Here is a 25,368-nt window from a genome sequence, read left to right on the forward strand (position 1 = left end):
TCGGCCCCTCTCCGCCCGGCTCCGACCCTTTAACGAGTCCCCTGCTCGAGGCCCCCTAAAGTAACGCGATTTCCCCTGCGGCTGCGGGGTCAGCGAGCCCAGCGCTGTCCGCCCCGAGGGGGGCCCTGGTTGCCCCCGCCCAGGTGCTGCGCCCCGGCCCCCCTGCGGCCCCGGCCCGTGACCCGCCCAGGTGCTGCGCGGCGGCTCCCGCGGCCCCGTCCGGCTGCGCGGTGGGCGGGCGCGGGTCAGCGCGCGGGGGCGGGGATAACCCCGCGGTAGCTGTCACGTGGAGCAGATGAAAGGGACGCGGCTTGGCAGGCAGGCCAGGAGCCGGAGCGAGGGAAGGGGAGCGAGGGGCAGGCGGAGGCGCGGGGCTGGGCGCCGCGGGGCAGAGGAGCCGCCGCTGCCATGGGGCGCTGACCCGCCCGGATCCTCCCGGGCCCCCGGAGCTGGAGCCGCTGGCGAGCGATGTGCGGCGGCTGGGCGCTGCCCCATCCCGCCGCGCGATGAGGGGCTGCGGGGCCGGCGCCGGCCCGGCCGTGCCGCCGCCGCTGCTGCTCGGGCTGCTGCTGGCCGCGGCCCCGGGCGCCGCGCTGGCCAAGGAGACGGCGTTCGTGGAGGTGGTGCTCTTCGAGTCCAGCCCCAGCGGCGACTACACCACCTACACCACGGGGCTGCAGGGGCGCTTCTCGCGGGCCGGGGCCACCCTCAGCGCCGAGGGCGAGATCGTGCAGGTGAGCGGCGGGGCTGCGCCGGGCCGGGCCGGACGGCCAGCGGCTCCCTGCTCCCAAGATGGCTCCGCTGGGCCGGGAGCGGCGGCTGCACCGTGCGGGCTGGGGGCGGGCAGGGCCCGGAGCTCGGGCTGCGGGCTGCTCTCGGCTCGTCGGGGCGGCTGCCCTGGGCATGGGGGGCTTGAAGGGCACCGGGGCGGAGCCGGGACGCGCTGCCCCTGCGTGCGGGAGCCTCCCTGCTGCCCCCTGCCTGCATCCTGGCCGGGGGGGTCGGCGCCCCTCACCTGCTGTCCCTGGGGTTGCGAGCGGCCGGCGGGTCCGGGGCGGCTCGGCCTGGTCTCGGCGCCAAGGCTGCGGGGGACCCGGCGGCGACAGGGGCGCCCAAAGCGCCGGCCGTGCGCGGTGCAGAACGTGCCCCGCATGTGGCCCCAGCCCTTCTGTCCGCGCTGGGCCTGACCCCGGCTCTGGGGACCGAGCACTGGTGTCCCACGTGGGCAGGGCACTTGTCTGAGAAGGGGGCTGCAGGACTTGCCCGTGGGATCCCCTGGGTACTGGGCTGCCCCTGTCTCATTGAGTGCCCCTCAGTGGAGGGAGGTGACAGTAGTCATGCTACAAAGGGCCAATTTGTTGTAGTGTAATGTTGATTTAAACAGCCCCCTGACTGCTCTTGCTGCTTATGCCTCTGCAGTTTGGACTCCTGACTGGGCACTGGGGGATAGTTTCCCTCTCACTTGTTTTAAGTACTTAAATAGGAATGGGAGAACCAGGAACTCTGAGGCTGCAGTAACCTGGAGATTTCACCCTTTCTGACAGGGCCTCCACCTTGTTACTAAATGAAAGAAATCTGCATTCCAGAGGAAGCTTGATATGGAGGGATTAAAAAATACTCTATTTGCAGGACTTACTTTGTCTGAGATGTGAACGAAGGCAGTGGTGCTGACCTACTGCTTACGATTGTTGTAACTGGATGCTGTTTCTTTTTTGTCTCGCTTTGCAAAGGCTTTGGAAAAACTCTAGTAGGTCTGTGGGCATAAATTATATTGCCAAGGGTGCTGGTGGTGGGAAGAGTTTTAAAAGGATTTGGTATCTCTTTGAACCTACTAAAGCATTGTACACATCTGGGTATTGCTAGCCTCTCACTCACTTCCCCTTCCTCTAAGAATAACAGTGATTTGAGTTGGTTTGGGGTTTTGATTTTATATACTAGAGAATGTTTCTGCAAAGAAAATGCATTGAGATTTATTTTCTTCAGGTTCTGAGTGAATCTTGCTTGCTATTAATAATTACTGACTGCATAGCGTCAACAGTTGAAACTTTCCTGCATTCTTGAAACATGCTATGGAGTTTCTACTCTAGCACATTTGGGGAAATGGCCTTTGCACTTCCACCAGGGATAGCAATGATGAGCGTGCACAGGGTGCAAGTGATTTTACTGCTGTCCTGTGTCTAGCTGTTCTGAGCCAAGTTAGATACAGAGATAAAAGTGCCTGTGCCCAGCTTACATTAATGCTACTCCTGGGGAACTGCATTCATGGTAGTGCAATGGTGAGAGTCTTTTCAAAACATGTCACAGTAGGCAAAGCTTGCATGGAACGGATTTATAAGTGATCTTTGTACCACACTGTAAAGACTGCAACTTTGTCTGGCTCGCTGGTTTTTGCATGAGTAGAAATGGTTGACCACTCCAGGCTGCAAAACAGAACATTAAAACTTCAGTATGCTGTGTGATAGCCTATGCCAGGGGTTCTCAACCTTTTTCCACCTCCACCCCCATCTCACTCAGTAGGCCACCCACCTGTGTGGGACTGTGTGCCGGTGCTGGCTGCAGAGCCAGGTTCTGACCAGCTGTGTGGGGGCTGGGAGCGGGGCTGGGAGCGGAGGAGCAGCTGCAACCCCAGGCACCAGCAGCAGACGGGGAATGCCAGGGCTGCCCACTCCATGGCACCACTAGCCGGAGGAGCAGCTGCCCTGCTCTGCCTGGCTCTGGCTTCCCACCTAGGATCTGGCCAGAGGGTGAGGGCTGAGGGAGAGGAAGAGGTGGAGGGTGTATGGAGCTGCCCGCAGGACTGCCCCACTCTGGGTAAGGCATTGCAGTTTTAGGGGGGCGACACCCTTGTGCCCCCTGAACTCTGCCCATGGGCTCAGGGGTGTTTGGGGTGGGGGAGAAAGCGCTTGGGGTTTCAGCTATGCACTGCCCCTGGCTTCGGAGGGGTAGACAGGGGGAGCTCAGGGTTTCAGCCCTGTGCTGCCCCTGGCTTCCTCCCTGCGGGGGGAGGAGGGGGTGCAAGGGATGGGGTGTCAGCCTTGCATCGCCCCCGGTGTCCAACCTGTGGGTGGGTGCCGGGCCTTGGGGTTTCAGCAGTGGCCCCTTGACAGGCCCATTTGGGAACCGTTGTCCCATATGATTCACATACACAACTCTTGTAGAAAGTGAAGGAGGAAATATTCAAGTGTAACGTTCAGTTTGTTGGAGAAAGCAATCAAGAAGTTATGGTTCTGGATTTTGCCGATTTATCAGTTCTTGTGGTGATTACCCATACATGTACTAAAGGTTCTTTGCAAAATTACTTAGCTTTCTCTAAAGCTTGGATTTTTGCTGAATGTTCCTGCTCACCCTGGTTGATTGGGCATTTTTAATATATGGTCAATGTTTGAAATTTTTGATTTGAGACTCATCAGAGAACTGTTGAACTTGCTGTTTTGATACTTAGAAAACATAGTATTAAAATATCTCTAGCAATCTATGCAGTTTCTGATGCTAAAATGTTTGGTTTTAGCTGCCTTGTTCTTTCTGTGTATTTGGCTTTCTGTGGGTCACTTTGTTCAGTGTATTCACTAGTCCTTCACTCAGAGCTAATCTCCAGTTAGCTATTTAATACAAAATTAAGTTTAAACACATCACTTAAAACTATCTTTATTCTTCTAAGCAGGTAGATAATGTCAGAGTTTAGCAGAACCAGGCTAGTCCCTATTCTATCTGGAACTTTTGAAGTGCTTATCTAATTCCTTTGTAGTCATTAGCAATTGTTGACTTAATTTTTTTCTTTTGGCTAGGCTAAGTAAAGAAAATTGGACTTAAATGGTATTTTAATAAGTTTACTTGTTAAGTAATCACTAATAGCTGTCCTTATTTCACTTACAACATCTGTGGAGTTGGTTTGTTTGAGCATGAGCTCTGTATAAAAATACTGAATAGTACTTTTTTTTTTTTTTTTTTTTTAGTTCAGAGACTATTCTTCCCTGTTCCCTTCTTGGCTTTGTTATGGAATTTACTGTGAAACTTTAAATTTTCTAAATGACAAAACTTTGTCACAAGAAGAAGAGTTGTGAAATCAGATTGCTGATGGAGGGAAAAACCCAGTGGAGCAATGAAGCAATTCAGTTTACTTTAAACTTTTTTAAAAATTGCTTTCAGGGGCTGAAATGTATACATTACTGGAAAAATCAACTGTTAATTTTAGCATGGTAAAACTTTGAAAAACGGGAGATTTTATTCTTACCATGAAAATCTGCCATGAGATGAAACTTTGAATGTGTTGTCCAGAGGAGGCACGGTATTGAGAACTTTAGAGACTGTCATGCTTTTTAAAATATAAATGTAAAGGAAAAATACATTTTTAAGACTTGAACTGGCATAACTAGAAGCAAATGTGTTAAGTGATTTTGTGTGTGTGGCCTTTCATTATAATATGGACCAGCTGATTTGCCTAATACTTAAAAACGTGGGGTGGGGGTTGGGAATTAATGAAGCAAATTTTTTGCTTTTTACACTGCTCATTTTTTTGCTAGTGGTTTTGTGCACGCATGTATGCAGCCATTATTTACCTCCCAAGCTATACTGTGTTTTAGATTTCAAATGAGATTTTAATTTATGCTTGTAAATAACTCGTATTAAGGTATTTCAGCCACCAGAGGGTGAAATATGCCAGATGTCGCTCCAAAGCAGGTAAAACTAGCACCATCAAAATCACTTCCTCTGTGTGCTCAGGCACTAGCGCATGTATAGCATGTCTTACCTGTAGTGTGGATTCCTTGCTCTTTTTCCTGTCCCTTCTGGTGAGTGAGTTGTATGGTGTCTAAACTTGTTTGTACACTTTCATAATTTTCTAAATTGCTTGCATTTTAAACAAATTTCATAGATACGTACTCCAGCTTTGGATCATTATCTGAAATTCTGCAAAACTTGGAAATGCAGGTCACCTGCCTAGTGATGTTAAAGATCTATTTAACTGTAGTGAGTGGTATATCCTTTTGTTTTAAACAAATGAAAAATACTCACTGAAGAGAGAACTCTCTTTTAGAGTGGAAATGTATTTCTCATTCAAATTAAATATTTAGAAATGTTTAAGGAATGAATACAAGGAAATGTGGGTGTTTGTGCAACCTCATGACCATATTTGTTTTTAATTGTTTCATTTGCTCACTGGTCTTGAAAGCATTAGAACAAAACCATCAGAAATAAAAGCTAAATGTGCATTATCTTTTAAATGTATGACTTATCAAATGGTTACTGATCAGTTTTCTGTCTAAAAGAGATACACTAATGGTGTTTCTCCTGTTACTGGGACTGAGTCTGGCTGGGGTCAGGCGTGTCTGGGGTAGCTTTTCTGAAGTGTTAAGAATTCACCTCTTTATGGTTGGAGTTAAGAGTTTGGTAAAGCATGTCCTTTAGGTCTTTTTGTGCCTCTGGTACCCCTTAAACTGACTAACGGTCTGATCCAGCAGTTGTGTATTGTCAACAAATGATCAGAATATTCTATATGCCTCAGAACAAAATCCTGTGGTTTTTTGGGAGTACTGGGGTGGGGATGGATGCGAAGAATGTTGATAGAGTTGGAGAGTGAGGAGGTCGTAGAGGAGGCTTCTCAGTAGGTAACCACCAGAGTCAAGTGATCACATCTCCACTGCATAGGGCTGAAGGTAGACAAGGATGGGCAGGCTGTGGCCAGCAGAGAGAAGAGGAGTTCCGTGTGGCTAGGAGTCTCCAGTCGATACCAAGTTCTCAAGTGTAGAAACTGTTTGCTTGTAAAGATACTTCTTAAGGTCCAGCTAGTCCAAGGGAATGAAGAGATGTACGAGACAGCTGTGAATGGCACTTCTGCCCTACCTGTAAGAAAATCAAGCTTGTCTGCAAAGAGTTCTTCAGCCCTCCAAGGAAGACAGATGATCCTTGTTGGAGATTTAATACTCAAAGAATAGAAAGAACATTCTGCAAGGGACAGGTGGATAACACAACAGTATACTACTTTCCTTGAGTCAAGACACAAGATGGCACTCTAAGATTGGATAGCCTTTTGAAGTTCATGGGGAAAAGATCCAGTGGTGGTGGTGGTACATATTGGCACTAATGATGCTGTGTTGCAGGATATCTCACAGATAATTGATGACTCAGAAGTGTGAAGAATATCCAAGTGATCTTGGAGATTCTTCTTGTCCCATGAGCAAAGGAAGACAGAAGGTAGAAGATTCCTTAAGTGAACCACTGGCTAAATAAGTGGTGTAGGATTTTTGTTTTTGTGGAACACTGGCTCATCTTCTGGGGGGGGGAGGGGTGTACAGTTTGGATGGGCTCCACATCAGCAAAAGGGGGACCAGTTTTCTCAGGGACAGGCTGGCTAGAGTAGGCAAGAGGGGATTAAATTAATAACAAAAGGGGAGTATAAAAAGAAGGAAGATATGAGCCCTCAGCACAAAATAGAGAAGTTTAGAAGAAAATCAAGGAACCAAAGGACATGAAGAGCAGAAATTATTTAATTGCCTATACACCAATGCTAGGAGCCTTGGTAACAAATAAGGAGCTGGAATTACTCATTTATAAATTTTAAATTTAGTCTAGTTGGTATTACCAAAACCTGGTGGGATGATTCCCGTTATTGGAGCATTACAAATCAATGGTTATAACCTATTTAGGAAGGATAAAATTGGCAAAAGGGGAAAGATGTGTGTTTTAAAAAAAAAAAAAAAACAAATTCCAAGTCACTGATAAAGTGAAAGGAAGTGATTGTGAATGGTTATGGATGAATGTCCTAACAGAGAAAGTACAAGATGAGGTCTTAGTTGGTGTCTACTACAGACAGGGAACAGGCTGCTAGGTGTGTAAGGTGCCAATCTATAATGTATGGGAAAAGAGGCTGTGTGACTAGGGAATAGTTCAATTTGAGTGAGGTATGCTGGAAGTCCCAGGCTGCCAGTATTTAAAACAGCTTTGGAAATTCTAAAGATAGATGACTGTTTCTAACTCAAAATGTGTTGCATCCAAAATGAAGGCATTCTATACTAGACTTCATCTTGACAGATGAAGAGTAACTTCCCCTTATTTAGTTCTGTGATAACTTAGGTACAAGTGATCATAACTTGTGGACTATAAGGTGGATAGAAAGCTGGCTAGATCGTCGGGCTCAACGGGTAGTGATCAATAACTCCATGTCTAGTTGGCAGCCGGTATCAAGCGGAGTGCCCCAAGCCTTGGTCCCGGGGCCGGTTTTGTTCAATATCTTCATTAATGATCTGGAGGATGACGTGGACTGCACTCTCTGCAAATTTGCAGATGACACTAAACTGGGAGGAGTGGTAGTTACACTGGAGGGTAGGGATAGGATACAGAGGGACCTAGACAAATTAGAGGATTGGGCCAAAAGAAACCTGATGAGGGTCAACAAGGACAAGTGCAGAGTCCTGCACTTAGGATGGAAGAATCCCATTCACTGTTACAGACTAGGGACTGAATGGCTAGGCAGCAGTTCTGCAGAAAAGGACCTAGGGGTTACAGTGGCTGAGAAGCTGGATATGAGTCGACAGTGTGCCCTTGTTGCCAAGAAAGCTAACGGCATTTTGGGCTGTATAAGTAGGGGCATTGCCAGCAGATGGAGGGATGTGATCATTCCCCTCTATTCGACATTGGTGAGGCCTCAACTGGAGTACTGTGTCCAGTTTTGGGCCCCACACTACAAGAAGGATGTGGAAAAATTGGAAGGAGTCCAGCAGAGGGCAACGAAATTGTTTAGTCTGCAGAAGAGAAGAATGAGGGGGGATTTGATAGCTGCTTTCAACTACCTGAAGGGGGTTCCAAAGAGGATGGATCTAGACTGTTCTCAGTGGTAGCAGATTACAGAACAAGGAGTAATGGTCTCAAGTTGCAGTGGGGGAGGTTTAGGTTGGATATTAGGAAAAACTTTTTTACTAGGAGGGTGGTGAAGCACTGGAATGGGTTACTTAGGGAGGTGGTGGAATCTCCTTCCTTAGAGGTTTTTAAGGTCAGGCTTGACAAAACTCTGGCTGGCATGATTTAGTTGGTGTTGGTCTTGCTTTGAGCAGGGGGTAGGACTAGATGACCTCCTGAGGGCCCTTCCAACCCTGATATTCTATGATCCCATTTATAATGTTCAAATAGAATAAAGAGCAGACCAATGGTACATATAGTAGGTGCTTTAAAAGGGCCAGTTCCACAAAGGTGAAAACAATTATGAGCCAAATCAGTTGTAAGGAGGAATTTAATTAGAAAAATATGAATAATTGGGAATTGTTTACAACACTTTTCTAGAGGCCCCAAAAGCCACAATCAAGGAAGAAGGCTGTATAGTTTAAAAACCGACCTGATTTATACAGGAAGTGAAGACAGCTATAAAATATATATGTTAAAAAAAAATGGAAGAAAGGGGAAGCTGAAAGTAATAAATAGAAATCAGAAGTGATCAATTTTCTACAGTTTCTAAGGGAAGCCAAGGAACACAAGGAGAAATCCATTACCAGCAGAGTAAATAACAGGTTCTTGCTGTTCTTAAAGCATATTGGGAAGAAAAAAGAACCCTAACAATGGAATTGTCCATTAGATGGAAATGATAGAATTATCAATAATAAAGCAGAAGAGGCAGAAGTGTTCAATAAATATTTCTGTTCTGTATTTGGGGAAAAAAGAGATGATATATTCACATCCCATGAATGCACTCATTCCATTCCAATAGTATCTCAGTAGGATGTTAAACAGCAGCTACTAAAGTTGGACATTCTTAAATCAGGTGGCCCAGATAACTTACTTCCAAGAATTTTAAAAGACCTGGCTGAGGAGCCCGCTCGACTGTTAATGTGGATTTTCAGTAAGTCTTGGAACACCAGGGAAGTTCCAGAAGTCTGGAAGAAAGCTAATGTGCCAATATTTAAAAAAGGGAACTGGGATGACCTGGGTAATTATAGGCCTGTCAGTCTGACATTGGTCCCAGATAATAGAGCGGCTGAGAATTAAGGGGGAGTTAATATAATGAATGCCAATCAACATGGGTTTATAGAAAATAGATATGTTTTTTGATGAGATTACAAGTTTGATAAATATAATAGTGTTGATTGTAATATACTTAGACTTTTGTAAGGTATTTGCCTTGGTACCACACAGCATTATGATTAAAAAAACTAGAAGGAAATAAAATTAACATGGCAAACACTAAATTGATTAAAAACTTAGACTTCAAAATGTAATTATAAACGGGGAATGATGGTCGAATGGGTGTGTTTCTAGTGGGGTCCTGTGGGGACAGGTTCCGGGACATACATGGTTTAACACTTTTATTAATGACCTGGAAGAAAAGAGAAAATAATTACTGATAGTCTTCAGGTGACCCAAAAATTGGTAATGGTCAATAATGAAGAGGACTAGTCCACTCATACAGAGTGATCTGGATTGCTTGGTAATTTGGGTGCGAATGAACAATATGCATTTTAATGTGACTAAATGTATGCATCTAGGAACAGAATGTAGGCCATATTTACAGGATGGAGGATTCCATCTGGGAAGCAGCGATTCTGAAAAATATTTGGAAGTCATGGCAGATAATCGGCATCACACAGGGAACTCGTGTTCCGCTGTGGCCTAAAGGGCTAATACAATTCTTGGGTGCATAAAGAGGGGGAACTTGAGGTAGGAGTAGAGATTATTTTACCTCTGTATTGGTTACTGGTGTGACCAGTGCTGGAATACTGTGTCCAGTTCTGGTGTTCACCCACTGAAGAAGGATGTTGATAGATTGGAGAGGGTTCAGTGAAGAATCATGAGAATGAGTAAAGGATTAGAAAACATGTCTTTATAGTGAGACTCAAGGAACTCAGTTTATTTAGTTTGATCAAGTTGCCCCTTAACCTTCTCTTAGTCTAGAAGGACCTATGTGAGGAACAAATATTTAATAATGGGAATCTTCAGTCTAGCTGAGCCAGTGGTGGGAAGTTGAAGCTAGACATTCAAACTGGAAATAACCTCACTGTTAAAAATGCATGCCTTATTAATCATTGGGCCAATTCACCAAAGGTCATGGTGAATTCTCAATCACTGACAATTTTAAAATCAAGATGAGACGTTTTTCCAACAGCTCTGCTCTAGGAATTAATTTAGGGAAGTTCTCTGGCTTTTGTTGGAGGTCAGACTAGAAGATCACAGTGGTCCATTCTGGCCTTGGAATATGTGAATCTACAAAATCTGGAATATCTCTCTGCCTTAAAACAGCAGTAAATTCTGTTGCTAGTGAGCTTGATTCTCTTTGCTGGCACAGGGAGGCATAAATGACACCTCCCCAAGGCAGCAGAGTCAACTGTACCCCTGTGGGGGAATCACTCTTGAAGGGAATGCAAATAATGTTTGCACTGCTGCCATTCCTCCTCTATCGGCCACACCTATCATGTTGTTGCTGATCAATACTGCCTGTTTTTGAGGCTTTGCTTGACGCTTCTGACTGTGGCTTCCCTGGTGGATGTGAAGTATTTCATGTATGCTGTCACAAGTTTCATCTTCTCTGAAACCCATTGCTCGGGAGCTGCTTCTTGGGTTATGCTGGCAAAGGCTGTTGAATCTGGCCTGATATCTTGTCCTTCTGTGTTTGAACTATTGTTTGTGGGTTTTGTTCTAGTTATGTCAAACCAGTCTCTTCCCTGTTTTTTTTTTTTTAATTTTTATTTATTTATTGGTAGAGTACTCACTTATGGTGCTCCAGTAATAAGCATCTTGGATTTTATCAGAAATATCCTCTGGAGGTTGTAGGAGAGTTGTGTGAGTTATTTCTGCCAGCGTTTGACAAAACATTGTGTTAAGTTCAGCTCTTTGTGCTGCCTGATGACCAGAACTTGATGCGTGATGGTGCTGCATTTGCTGTGATGGATGTTACCTGCACATTGTAATTATGTAGTCTCCTGGCTGGTCAAGGTAGGGGAAAGGGAGAGCAGAGTTCGTTTGTTCGTTCTCTCTCTCTCTAAAATACAGAGTAAACGAACAAGCAAACAAAAAATAAAATCTGGCAAGGTTTTTAAATATACCTACTTGTTTAACCACAGCAGGGCATCATCACTAACCCTTTTCCTAAACCTTTGCTCCATTGCTACCCCTAGTGCAACTCTGCTGGTGGAAGAAGTACTGTAGACTGGCTGCAGCATGGAAAACTCTAGGAAAAGAAGCCTAGTGTAGACAAGGGCCAGGAATGTTGTCTAGTCTTCCCTGTTTTTTGCTCATTGTCTCACTGTAGGAGCAGAGAATGTGCTTTACCCAGCTCTTAAATGAAAGTGGAAGCATATAGAGTGTAACAAATACTTGGTACTAGAGTATAATTTGTTTAAATAGTTTAGAAACAAAATCCAGAGCTTTAAGTGGTCTGAATAAAAACAACTTCTCAGTTGCTTGTGTCTCACTTCTTGGGTCATGTGATGTTAGTCTACTTATTTGTCGAGTTGCCTTTAGTCTCTCAGGAAAAAAGATTAAGAAAATTTCAAATGTTTAGAAGGCCCTCCTTTTTCCTGTGTTGCTTTTTCCTCTGGATAATCCTCCTCAGGCGTTCTCTGTGCATCCTAAAGCGGGGGGGCGGGCAAATTCCATGGTATTCTTTGACAGGTCACCTTTAAATACTGAAACATAATAGGGATAGGGTTCTGACTCTTGCCAAGAAGGGAGCTGGAATAAAAGCTGCAGCTAGGAGAGAAGTGTGGCAATGATTGGAGGAGACCAGCTTAAGCAAAAGTTTGTTAATGCAAAGTTTCATTTCTTGTCTCTTCATTCATCCATAGTTAAAATGCTAGGTGAATTTTTTGTCTTGCTCAAATTGAGAAGCCTATAGGCTAATCAAAATCAGGAAGTGGAATTATTCACGGCTTTGAGTTACAAGCATGTTGGATTTTTTGGCAGTTACCTTTTTAATGTGAAGATAGCTGGGTTTTGTTCCACATCGCTGCCAGATGTCTTAATTGTAAGGCATTGCTGGAGTGCCACTGCTACCCACAGCTCCAGACATCAGCTGAAGTATAGTCCTCTGGTAAATTGCTTGAGACCCTAGGCCCAAAGATTAGCATGTTCAGCAGCAGTGATCTGTACTCAGAATTGCTTTGTTTTCCTGTCTTTGGAATTTGGGTTCTTGGAGATGAATACAGAAGTTTCAAATTACTACTTATTTTAGTAGAGATTGGATAGAACCTCTAAACTTGTGGCCTTTGAATAGCAAAGTGGGGGGGGGATGGAGAAGAATGTTTGATCTGCTCGCTTCCATGTTGGATACAAAGTAGTCAAGGTATGCTTCTGAATCTTGCATTTAAACTTCCATTTTCAGCCACTGAATCTGAACACTGCTCCTGAACTCAGCCTAAACCTGATTTGGATTCTCTCACCAATCTCTTGCCCCATTTAATGTTCTATCACAGGGGTTCTCAAACTGGGGGTCAGGACCCCTCAGGGGTCATGAGGTTATTACATGGGGGTTGCGAGCTGTCAGCCTCCACCCCAAACCCCGCTTTGCCTCCAGCATTTATAATGGTGTTAAATATATGTGTTTTTAATGTATAAGGGGGGGGGGTCACACGCAGAGGCTTGCTATGTGAAAGGGGTCAGCAGTACAAAAGTCTGAGAACCCCTGTTCTATCAGTTAGGGTGGTTGAGTGAAAAATCGAAGATGTTTATTTTTCATGGATGCTCTTTGAAGAAAATCAGAGCAATCAGGGTTCACACGTTTCTTCTATCAGCAGGGGAACCCAATAGTACCAGTGCCTTATTAATTTCTTAGTACCTGGTGAGCCAAAAATTCAAGTGCGGTGTTCTAGACAGTGTTATCAGGGCAAACAGGAATTGTTTCACACTTGGACTAGTTACTCGTATCTCTCCTCTACTAAACCAAGCTTGGTGCAATATTTTGTTTTTTCAGCCTCCAATTCCTTTTTGTTTCTACCCTGTTCTAGATATTGTGACATTGAGACTTGCCTGTGGGGATCTGCTCTGGCTTAAGCAAATGAAATCCCCACAGTACTGCACCCCTCACATATGTTATAGCATAGCACGTACAACTGTAAGTTTCAACCAGACACTCTTATGAATTATTTCTTTATTTAGGCTACATGCCAAGCACTGAGACACGAACCAGTGGTTTTAAAATGTCCTGTGAGCTGGCAGGACCTGTTAGTGTTGTCTGATGTAAGCAGGAGGTTGGATATGTCTGCATTATATTAGCACTTTGCCAGTCCTCACCCCAGACTGCTGGGATTTCTTACCAAGGTGCTGTGCCTGTAGCTTGTTCAGGGGCTCCATCTTTATTATCCGTCTCTTCAGGAAGAATGCAGATGTTTCTGCCCACAACCTCCTTAGTGCTTTAGTAGTAGAAGCCTGATACTCCATCCATCTCCACTGCCTCCTGGCTGGTGTGAAGGGGAGGCATTCTCATTGTGAATAGTACCAATGGCTGTCTCTTCTGATGTTGAGAGCTGAGCAGTTTGAAATTGACTGGAGTCACAAGTTTTGCTGGTGACTAGTGTTCTGAGTAGAGTCCTGTTTGTTCCCAAGCCCCGGTAAATTAAAACTATGAACAAGGTGCGAAGGGTATATCTACACTGCAATTTGGTATCTGCGGCTGGCCCTGGCTCATGGGGCTTGGGCTAAGGGGCTGTTTAATTGCAATGTAGACGTTCAGGCTTGAGCCTGAGCCCAAACACTTACACCACAGTTAAACAGCCCCTTAGCTGAAGCTCTGTGAGCTTGAGTTAGCTGACCTGGGCCAGCTCCAGGTCTCTAATTGCAGTGTAGATGTAGCTATAGGGCTCAGACACCGTTTTAATAGTGCAAAGTTTAAAAAAAACAAAAAAAAAAAAACTAAACAGCGGTCAGTGGACTCAGGAAGATAGCACTAAAATGGACCGTGTTGGGAAAGATATTTTTGCTAACCTAAGGGTCCAAAATAATGTTTTTAAATTCCAAGACAAAAACTACTTAATGCTGAGAGTACATAATAGTAACATAAGGGTAAAAAAAGTCACAGGGGTGTTATAACCATCTGTGGCGGTCCATGCCCCCCAAGGGTACGAGCGGCATGGACTATCCGCCACCGTCCATAAAATAGCCCTTTGGTTCATGGCAGTGTGGCTTAGCGGCCGGAGTCCATGAAGCGACACTCGGGTGGAGGATAGCGTGGCCTAGCGGCCAGAGTCTGTGGTGTCCCCTTTAACGCAGGGAGATGTAGCCTGACGGCCGGAGTCTATAATACGGTCCTTGGCTACAGGGCAGTGTGGCCTAGTGGCCAGAGTCTTTATCGTTGGGGTGTAACAGCTCCAGTGGGGGGAGGGACCCCGACCCAGGGCCCTAACAGTGGCGTAGTGGCTCACCACCAACTCAGCGGGGGGGGTCCAACCGAAACATTCTGAGTTTCCCCTGGGGGGGAGGTACCACTCTGTCACCCTCCCAGGGTCACTTCCTAGCAGGCTCTCCGATGGGGTCTCCCAGGAGTCGTCGGGTCCTCAGTACTCTGCGGATCCGGTCGTCCCCTGGGTCTACTCCAATCGCCGGGGTGCAGGCGGGCCGTGGACGGCGTCGCTTCCCGGTGCAGTCAGTGGCTGTGGCTGGCCCTCTGCAGGAGCTCCCTTGGCAGGTCCTTCTCCTATGGACTCCAGTCCAGAATGAGCTGGTCTCCCTCCCTTTATACTCCTGTAGCACTTGGAGCATGCCCAGTCTTCCCAGGGTGGCGGGACTTCCGCTGCCAGTCCCTGGGGCTTAACTCTGTCCAGGTTAAGGCGGGGTGGCCTGACCCCTGCCACACCATCCTATAACCAAGCATTACAAACCAAGGAAATTCAGAGTTACATTTGAGATCCAAACATCTTAAGATACGGAAATGTGCAGTAAAGGCACTCGAACAACCTAGGCCGTGCAATAATCATGCAGTTCTGGTGTCCAGGAAGCTGATGTTGGTGTGGGAGTGCTGTAGAGCAGTGGCTTTCAAACTGTGGGTCGTGACCCAGTACTAGGTTGCGGAATGTAAGGCACTGGGTCATAAGAGCAGCCATACTGGGTCAGACCAAAGGTCCATCCAGCCCAGTATCCTGTCGACCGACAGTGGCCAATGCCAGGTGCCCCAGAGGGAGTGAACCTAACAGGTAATGATCAAATGATCTCTCTCCTGCCATCCATCTCCACCCTCTGACAAACAGAGGCTAGGGACACCGTTGTTTACCCATCCTGGCTAATAGCCATTAATGGACTTAACCTCCATGAATTTATCTAGTTCTCTTTTAAACCCTGTTATAGTCCTAGCCTTCACAACTTCCTCAGGCAAGAAGTTCCACAGGTTGACTGTGCGCTGTGTGAAGAAGAACTTCCTTTTATTTGTTTTAAACCTGCACTGCCGATCGGGCTGTTAAAAGTCCCGTCAGCAGTGCTGCCTGGCTAAGGCAGGCTAGTCCCTACCTATTCTGACACTGTGCTGTGCCCTGGAAGTGGCCAGCAGCAGGTCTGTCTCCTAGGCAGGGCGGGCCACGGGGCTCTGTGCACTCTCCCGAGCACTGGCGTTGCACTCCCATTGGCTGGGAACCAGTGCAGTGATGTCTGCAGATGGCCCCTGGAGCCTCAGAGCTTTGTCAAACAGTAGTGAAGTGACCTTCCAAAATCTTGATACAGAGCCCAAATCTATTCCTTTAAAAGGGTTGGTCAAAGAGTGGCTTTCTGGGGGTGCAAGTAGCGATCACTGTCCTTAAGCTAGTAGTTGACAGGTAAACACTTCAATCTCTACCTGAAAGTTTGGAGCCTCTACTGAAGACCTTACTCTGCCAGGACGTTGACAGAACCGTGACCATTTCCTCCCTTTTTTATGCTGAAATTGAGGAGAGTAAAACTGGCTCTGAGGGGTCGAATTATTTAAAAATCCCAAAGATTTAGAGGCATGCTAAAACACCAATTTCTCCAACTGGTTGCATGTTCAGTTTTCTCACTTGTGTACATCAAGGCTGGATCTGTATGAGTAGGATGGATTAAATGTAATTACAGCCTGCACGCTGTATTGCCAGCAGTTGTGGCCAGTAGTGCCACAAAGACAGAATTGGCACATGTCCTCAGTGCGCCAAGCACTGGCAGATGTGGTTATGGGACAGGGTGACTCCACTATAGCAATGAAAGTAAAGGGCTCCTAAAATGGTACCAGGTGAAGCATGAAGAAGAGAACATGATTTGATGTTGCACTTCTTGCTGGAAAAGAGACACAGACCGCTCCACTGCAAGACCGTGTTAAAGAAAATCCTCAAGCAGTTGTATACAACCACTGATTAGCATACATAGTAATTTTCCTCCAGTTTAGACCATTTTGCTGTGTAACATATATTTAAAAATGCTCCCTTTTTATTAGTCTTCTAGACTTTTTTTTGTTCTGAGATTTCAAAGTGAGGCTCTTTTTAGACCAAAATAGTCTTCATAAGTACAAACTACTAAGTGTGAAGTCTGGGAGACCTACATCTGGTAGGTAAGGAAAGTAGAAGGTGGAGGCGGTGACCCATTGTGTGTGTGGGGGGTTTTGTTTGTTAGATCTGTGTACACAGTTCTGTGAGCTGTATGTATTCTGCATTTAAGGTATATTAAAAGACTATGACAAAAAATGTAAGTGCTGAATTCAGGAAACATGGAGGTTTAATGTGTGATATTAATTCTGACCTGGTATATATGCATTATTGTCTAACAATAGTCCTGGTTTGACCATATTAATGCTCGCAGATCAAAAAAGTCCACTCTGTTCCTATCTGTTTAAATAAGTACCCTTCAGAGTAAAGATAACTTGTAAAGGAAAAAAGAAAATTTAGCTTGAATCTTCTGCTGTTTTCTGATGTACAAAGACCTGAAAGGTGGCTTTATTTAAAAACAAAAAATATTGTTTTAAGAAATTCAGGCCCTGTTTAACTTGGGAGTCTCTGGCCTTGTCTGCACTGAGGAATTTTATCAAAAAAAATTCTTTCCCCCCAGTGGTCCTATTGTCTGAAATGCACCTGTGTGGTTATTGGTAGGAGCTCTAGTGTAGAATAAGGCTCTGGTGGTGGTGGTAGCATTGACAATTAAGTCTGTTTGCATTCAGTTAACATCCCCTTTATGCTCTTTTTGTTTTAAAAAGGTTAAACTGACTGTAGCTTTAGATTAGGTTTTACAGCGCTTAAGCTACAGTATAGCCTTGCATCATTCTGAGTAGCAAAACAAGTTGCAGGGTCAATAAGGAGGTTGCAGGGGAGTGCTAGGGGGCATATTTCAAATGGAGTAGTCACGCTTTGAGTACTGCTGTTTAATTAGCTGCACAGGCATGCACATTACAAGTACACACCTCCTACTGTGAATTTATTGCGTGTGCTTGGTAAGCAACTTCTAAATGCTTCTGACTTTACAGTGTTTGAAAAAATTGCTCCTAATTTAGCAAAGGCACTAGTCCCTACTGATTGCACTCTGTGCCAGATTCACCTTCCAAAATTGAGCCTTTCAATGTGGGCCTGTTCAAAAACGTGCCTAAAATGAATTTGGGGTGTGTGTGTGTGTGTATTTTCTCCCTCTCCCAAAACTCAAATGCTTGAGACTCCCCTCCCCCCCCCCCTCCCCTCAAATCATTCCTATAAATTGACCTTTGGAAAAACAGTAAGGGTGGAAACTTTCAGTTCAAAAATGAAATGTTTAGGAAAGCTAGGGGCATGTGGACATGCAGGATTATAATTATGTGACTGCTTTAGTGTTCTGAAAACTGCTACATTCTTGTTTGTGCATTAGTGCAGTACTTGAAGAATCTATGCAGTGGTCCAGGGGAATTTGCCTTCCAGGCTGTGAGTTCTTCTTAAGGAAAGTGGCATTGAAGGTTTAGTGGATTCTCTCCTGTTATAGCTTGGGCCTATTTGAATGTATGGCGCAAACAGCTGAAATCTAGTAGGTTTTATCTAAAACAAAACATTTCAACACCTCACAGATGGTATTTAAAAAGCCCAAACCAGCTGTTGCACATACTAACCTTGGTGACTTGTTCCTCCTACCCTAAAGTGTTGCCCCTCCCCCGGCTAGAATGTGGGTGTGGAGGTGGGAATAGAGGCCAGCCTCCCTTATGGAGTAACTGCTGCCTTTCCTCTGAACTAGAGTGAGTTTCTCCCCTCTGATTTTTCTCATTTGCTTTATTGCCATTGGTGGTTTAGTCAACTTCATCTCCAGCCTTCTGTGAATGCAGCTCTTCAGCTACCCAGTCTCGCTCCCACGGCTCGTTGCTGCTCTACCTCCCTCTTCCTTTACCCACTCCTCATTCTCCAGCAATCCTTTCCTCTCCCTTGCTTCATCCCTGTGCACTCCCCCAACCCCCAAAATTAATTCATGTAGTAATGTATCTTATAAAAGGATATGGCCCTAACCTGCTGTGTCACTTCCATTACTTTGGTTACTTTTAGGGTTATCATATTTGAATATTGAAAAAAGAGGACACTCCACGGGGGGGCCTTGGCCCCACCCTCATTCCAACCCCTTCCCCAAATCCCCGGCCCCGCCTCCTCCCCAGAGCACACCACATTCTTCCTTCTTCCCCCCCCGCCCCCAGCCGCGTGAAACAGCTGTTTCGCGGCGCAAGTGCTGGGAGCTGGGGGGGGAAAGCGGGCACTCTCTCAAGTGATCAACATTCTTTCTCTTTCTTGAATGATCAACTTTTCTTTGGGGAAAAATAATAATGGCAAAATCCTGGACGTTTTTAGATATTTAAAAATTCCTCCCGGGCGGCAATTTAAGAACCAAAAAGCCGGACATGTCTGGGAAAATACGGATGTATGGTAACGCTAGTCACTTTGCTTGTGTGCTATATCTTTTATCCCACATTTGGTTTGACTCCCGTATTTCCTAAGCTCTTCGAGGAAGGAACTGCCTCACTGTGTTTGTACAACATCTGGTATTGTGGGGCCATGACTCTGATTTGGGTCTCTTGGTACTACTGTAACATAGGTTTTAAACCACACTTCTTTATAATTAACTATGTAGTAACAGGAATAAGTACTGAGTGTGTATCTTTGTCAGTGCTACACTTTACAGAATTTCTTGACTCCATAATTCTTAAATAACGCTTCTTAAAAATAAGGAATTTGTTGTGAGCAGGGCCGGCTCCAGGCACCAGCGCAGCAAGCAGGTGCTTGGGGCGGCACGTCCGGCTCTTCAGCAGTGGGTCCCTCAGTCCCTCTCGGAGGGAAGAACCCACTGCCGAATTGCCGCCGAAGAACGAAGGCACGGTAGAGCTGCGGCTGAAGTGCCGCCGATCGCAGCTTTTGTTGTTGTTTTAAGCGGCGGAAATGCTGGAGCTGGCCCTGGTTGTGAGGCAGGGAAACCTACATTAATGTAACAGTTGCAAACAAAGTCTGGCAGTGCAAAAGATTACCATTACTATAAGAACCTTGCATACATTTTGAAGTTGTTGCTATGAGAAATGTAACTTTTGCATTCCCTTACCCGACTTGATTGATGTGCAATTACCTTAAATGCAACAGACTTTTTCCTAAATTTCTAACTTTCAGTATTCTTGCAGTTATCTTTAATTAGATAGCTAAGCACTTCCCTTAGTATTTCATCATTACAGGAATATACTGACAGATTACAGTAGTTTCCCCAATAGGCTTGTCTTAAATGTGTTGAGTTGGGAAGATTCAGCTACCAGTGGCTGATAACGATGAGATCAAAAGTACTTCCTACTGCATTAGTCTGTTAAGAAAGTATGATTTGTGCTCTGAATTTCCCTTAAGTATTTGATCAGACAGCCTCAGTAGTGTTTAATATTTAATCAGATAGGGACCATACCCACTGATTTCCTGAAATATCTGTTCTGTGTGATCAGATTAAATCAAACTTATACCAAGGCTAACCTAAGAGTAGCTATTCTAATTTTTTGAAGACTGCCAACATTTTGTTTTTGGGGCTTGGATGCCAGTGGTCCTGGAACCTAGAAAAATTACAACTGAAAATAATATGGGGGGGAAAAATTAAGGTATCTTTGTCAGTTAAAGCTCTGAAGCGTTTTGACAGTGTCTTGAAAGGGTTAAGCTTTAATTAGCTCACTCACAAGGTATTTTTAATATCCTTATTAAATCTCAACTGCTGGTAAATTTTTTTTTTTCCTTATAGTGAATAAAATTTCTTGAGGAACTGAGCTTCTGCCTCTCAGATCAGAGGCTCACATGTCGAAGCTGGCAGTGCTAGAGGCTAGTTCCTATGTGTGACAGCATTTTTAATTTAACAGGACCAGCTTTGATGTTCTCCAATATTTATAGGCAGCTACAATCACTTCAGTGTGCACATTTTTAACTGGAGCAAAAGTTCCTCCTCATGCAAGAAACTTTTTTCCCTTTTGTCCATTGTGAATTTGCAGAATATATGAATGCAGTAGAAAATGCAAAACAACAAAATTATGAAAAAACACTTGTTCTCTTCAAGGTCCTGCAGTGTGGTGGTGGTGGTGGTGTCACCAAATGAAATTAATAGGCAGCAGTTTAAAACAAACGGAAGTATTTCTTCATACAACACACAGTCAACCTGTGGAACTCTTTGCCAGAGGATATTGTGAACGCCAAGACTACAACAGGGTTCAAAAAAGAACTAGATAAGTTCATGGAGGATAGGTCCATCAGTGGCTTTTAGCCAGGATAGGCAGGGATAGTGTCCCTAGCCTCTGTTTGCCAGAATTGGGAATGGGCAACAGGGGATGGATCACTTGATTATTACCTGTTCTGTTCATTCCCTCTGGAGCACCTGGCATTGGCCACTGTCAGACAGGATACTGGGCTAGATGGGCCTTTGATCTGACCCAGTATGACTGTTCTTATGTAATGCCTTGTCTCTGACAGTGGCCAGCATCAGACACTTCAGAGAAAGGTATAAGACCCCACAGGAGGCAGACTTGGGGTAATCTGCCCCCTTCTTTAAGTCTCATCCTGATCTCTAGTAGCTAAAGATGGGTGTAAATCCTGAGTATGAGTTTGTTAGAGCTGGTTAGAAAAATTCTCATTTTTCATTGGAGTTTTCTGATTCATCAAGATTGGAATGTTCCACTGGGATGGCTTTGATTTCAGTGAAGTTCTGACCGAACCCAGGTAGGAACATGGTTACCTGCTGTGGCAGCATGGCTTCTCAGTAGACCACCTGCCTGACTACTTCAGAGTCAGGAACTTCAGAGCTTCTGGGTCTGGGGCAGCCCACCTGGTGCACTGCCCCACAGTCCCAGGCTCCAATCCCTTTTGTGAGACTTAAAAAAAAAAAAAAAAAAAAAAAAAAAGTGTTCTGATTCAGAACAAAATCAAATTGAAATATTTAAGTCCTCTGTGAAATTGAATTGGCTTTTTTAGCACAGCTCTGGTTTCAATATGCCTTTCACAAAAAGTTTGTTAATTATAATTCTGAATATACTTTATTCATATAAACGTTCAGTTCTGTTTTGAGTCTTGTTAAATTCTATCTACACAGCAAAGAAAAACCCTTGTCTGTGACCCTTCCACCCTGGAAAGCTGGGGCTCCAGCCTGAGCCTGGAAGTTTACACAGCAATGAAACAGCCCGTGAGCCTTACTTGGCTAACATGGGCCAACTGTGGGTGTTCAGTGGCTGTGTAGACACACCCAATGACTTCCTGTGGCAGTGAGTTCCACAGATTAATTAAATATTGTGTGAAAAAGTATTTTCTTTTGTCAGTTTTGACACTGAATGCTAGTTTTCTCTGTTCTGCTGAGTTGCTGCAGTTGTATTATTCTCTCTGCTCTATTCTTTGGATTTTATTGCAGTCTGACTTATCACTAATATTCAGTTCCTCATAGAACCGTCTGTCCTAATCATCAGAAACAGCAAAGCTCTCTCTTCATCTTTAGTATTGTCCGTATGAACACCAAATATTTCAGTTAAGCTTTTGCGTGCCAATTTTTTTTGTAGTGTAGGGCTGAGTGATTCACTTCCAGTGAAGACCTGTCTCTCTTAGCTTTTATTCTTCCCCTGATGACTAGTCAAAAAGGGTTTTAAGACAGTCAGTATCTAAGTATCGGGTATCTCATGCACTAGTTTGTGACTTCACAAAGTTATTCGCTTCCTCTTCTCTCTCCCCCCACCCCCCATTCCACCCATGCAAAGTGTTGTTACGGTGATGTCCCCTCCCATCTGCAAATCTCAAAGTGTCAATATCTCGGGTGGTGATAGTTTGTGCAAGGTTGTTGGCTCACTACTTTTGTAGTATAGACTAGGCCTTATGTTTGCAGGTATTACACTAGGGACAGTTGGCCGGTATAGCAAGTGTACTTTTTTGCCTGTATAAGATAGTTTTGTCAGCATAATTTATTGTGTTTTGGCAAGTGAAATCTATACTGGCAAAAGCACTATAACTGAGTCTACACTAGGGCTTTTGTTGGTGTTGAAATTTTTACAAAAAAAATCACATCCCTAACTGACATTATACTGGCAAGCTTCTAAATGTTCTCCACTCTAGTTTTACATGTACTAACAGGTCAAGCTGAAGCCTTGGCGGCACCCTTTTAGGTTTCAGCTTGGCCAGCTAGCACTCATTAAAGTTGATGCTTCCTTGTCTATACTAGAGTTTTAGAATATTAACTAAAATGTGCTACTGCCACATCTTTGAATGGAAGGCCTTGTTCTCAGTACAAAAGAGTTCTTAACTTGAGTTAGCTAACTGAACATCAATCCTAGTGAAGACAAGGCACTGTGTATTTTTCATACAAGCTAGCAGTGCGTTAATTCAGCTTGCTGATTTGTGTGGAAACTACAGGCTGCCTTGTCTTCACTAGGATTTTACCTTGATAGCTAACTTGAGTTAACACACTTTTTTTGTAGTTACACACAACCCTTGTCAAGACAAATTCTCAGTTAGTTGGCAGTTCAGCTGTCCTATTCTGTGGTGTGGAGAAGTGGTGGGGGTCCTACATGGCATTTAATGCTTATTGTGTGTTCAATCTTCATATTTTGCTGTGCAAAACAAGGTCCCAAACTTTAGTTTTTAAGCTTAAAAAAACCAGAACAACAAGGATGTCTTACATTTTAAGTGACATGTGACACCCTGGGACCCCAATATTCACCGCTGTCATGTAATTAGGATATGTGGTGGTTTTTTTGTTTTTGTTTTTTTACAAAATATGCCTTGTAAGGTATCCTTCTAAAAGTCTTGATCTGCTACACATTAATATCTCGTTGGATTGTATGTGCTATGGTCGTGTATGAAGTTTGGCTATGTATGTAAGAGGAAAGACAATAACAGGAAATGGCAGAGATGCTTAATTACTTTATTTTGGTTTTCACCAAGAAGGTTGGTGGCGATGGGACGTTTAACATAGTGAATGCTAGTGAAAATGAGGTAGGATCAGAGCCTAAAATAGGGAAAGAACAAGTCAAAAAGTACGTAGACAAGATAGATGTCTTCAAATCACCAGGGCCTGATGAAATGCATCCTAGAATACTCAAGGAGCTGACTGAGGAGATATCTGAGCCATTAGCAATTACCTTTGAAAACTCATGGAAGACGGGCGAGATTCCAGAAGACTGGAAAAGGGCAAATAGAGTGCCCATCCTTAAAAAGGGAAATAAGGACAAACTGGGGAATTACAGACCTTAACTTCTGTACCCATAAAGATAATGGAGCAAATAATTAAGCAATCAGTTTGCAAGCACCTAGAAGATAAGGTGATAAATAAGTCAGCATGGATTTGTCAAGAACAAATTGTGTTAAACCAACCTGATCGCTTTCTTTGACAGGGTAACAAGCCTTGTGGATAAGGGGGAAGTGGTAGATGTGGTATATCTTGACTTTAGTTAGGCTTTTTGATACTGTCTCGTGTGACCTTCTAATAAACAAACTAGGTAAATACAACCCAGATGGAGCTACTATGAAGTGGGTGCATAACTTGTTGGAAAATCGTTCCTAGAGAGTAGTTATCAGTGGTTCACAGTCATGCTGGAAGGGCATAACGAGTGGGATCCCGCAGGGATCTGTTCTGGATCCGGTTCTGTTGAATATCTTTTTTCAATGATTTAGATAATGGCATAGAGAGTACACTTACAAAGTTCGTGGATGATACCAAGCTGGGAGGGGTTGCAAGTGCTTTGGATGATAGGATTAAAATTTAAAATGATCTGGAGAAATGGTCTGAAGTCTAGGATGAAATTCAATAAGGACAAATGCAAAGTACTCCACTTAGGAAGGAACCATCAGTTGCCCACATACAAAATGGGAAATGACTGCCTAGGAAGGAGTACTGCAGAAAGGGATCTGAGGGTCATAGTGGATCACAAGCTAAATATGAGTCAACAGTGTAACGCTGTTGCAAAAAAACATCATTCTGGGATGTATTAGCGGCAGTATTGTAAGAAAGACACAAAGTAATTCTTCCATTCTACTCCGCGCTGATTAGGCCTCAACTGGAGTATTGTGTCCAGTTCTGGGCGCCACACTTCAATAAAGATGTGGACAAATTGGAGAGAGTCCAGAGAAGAGCAACAAAAATGATTAAAGGTCTAGAAAACCATGAGCTGTGAGGGAAGATTTGGAAAAAAATTGGGTTTGTTTCTTCTTGAGAAGAGAAGACTGAGAGGGGCAGGGCCGGCTCCAGGCACCAGCTTGGCAAGCAGGTGCTTGGGGTGGCCGCTCCGGAGAGGGGCGGCACGTCCAGCTATTTGGCGGCAATTCGGCAGACGGTCCCTCACTCCCGCTCGGAGCGAAGGACCTCCCACCGAATTGCCGCTGCAGATCACGATCGCGGCTTTTTTTATTTTATTTTTTTTGGCTGCTTGGGGCGGCAAAAACCCTGGAGCCGGCCCTGGAGAGGGGACATAAGTTTTCAAGTACATAAAAGGTTGTTACAAGGAGGAGGGAGAAAAAATATTATTGTTAACCTCTGGGGATAGTACAAGAAGCAATGGGCTTAAATTGCAACAAAGGGCAGTTTAGGTTGACAGGAAGTTTTTTGTAATGTCCAGACTGGTTAAGCACTGGAATAAATTGCCTAGGGAGGTTGTGGAATGTTCATCATTGGGGATTTTTAAGCGCCAGTTAGACAAACACCTGTCAGGGATGGTCTAGATAATACAGTAACTCCTTACTTAAAGTCGTCCTGGTTAACGTTGTTTTGTTGTTACATTGCTGATCAATTAGGGAACATGCTCGTTTAAAGTTGCGCAATGCTCCCTTATAACATTGTTTAGCAGCCTCCTGCTTTGTCCACTGCTTGCAGAAAGAGCAGCCTGTTGGAGCTATCTGGTGGGGAAGTTTGGAACCAGGGTGGACCAGCAGCCCCCCCATCAGCTCCCTGCTCCCCTAAGTTCCCTGTTCAGCGGCTGCCCAGCAGGTTATTGCCGGGCAGTTCAGCTGTCCCTCCCCCCCCACTGCCATGTGCTGCTCCTGTCCTCTG

General features: G+C 44.6%; 1 protein-coding gene across 1 annotated transcript in view; it reads left to right on the top strand.

The window, feature by feature from the left end:
- Nucleotides 1–548: 548 nt before the first annotated feature.
- The window catches only part of ZNRF3 (zinc and ring finger 3), a 204,189-nt gene continuing 179,369 nt past the window's right edge, over nt 549–25,368 (top strand). The window contains exon 1 of the mRNA XM_065417916.1: nt 549–734. The gene's annotated coding sequence lies outside the window, so the exon portion shown is untranslated. The remainder of the gene's footprint in view (nt 735–25,368) is intronic.

This window comes from Emys orbicularis, chromosome 16, assembly GCF_028017835.1.
Source record: "Emys orbicularis isolate rEmyOrb1 chromosome 16, rEmyOrb1.hap1, whole genome shotgun sequence".
In the NCBI taxonomy this organism is placed as follows: Eukaryota; Metazoa; Chordata; order Testudines; family Emydidae; genus Emys; species Emys orbicularis.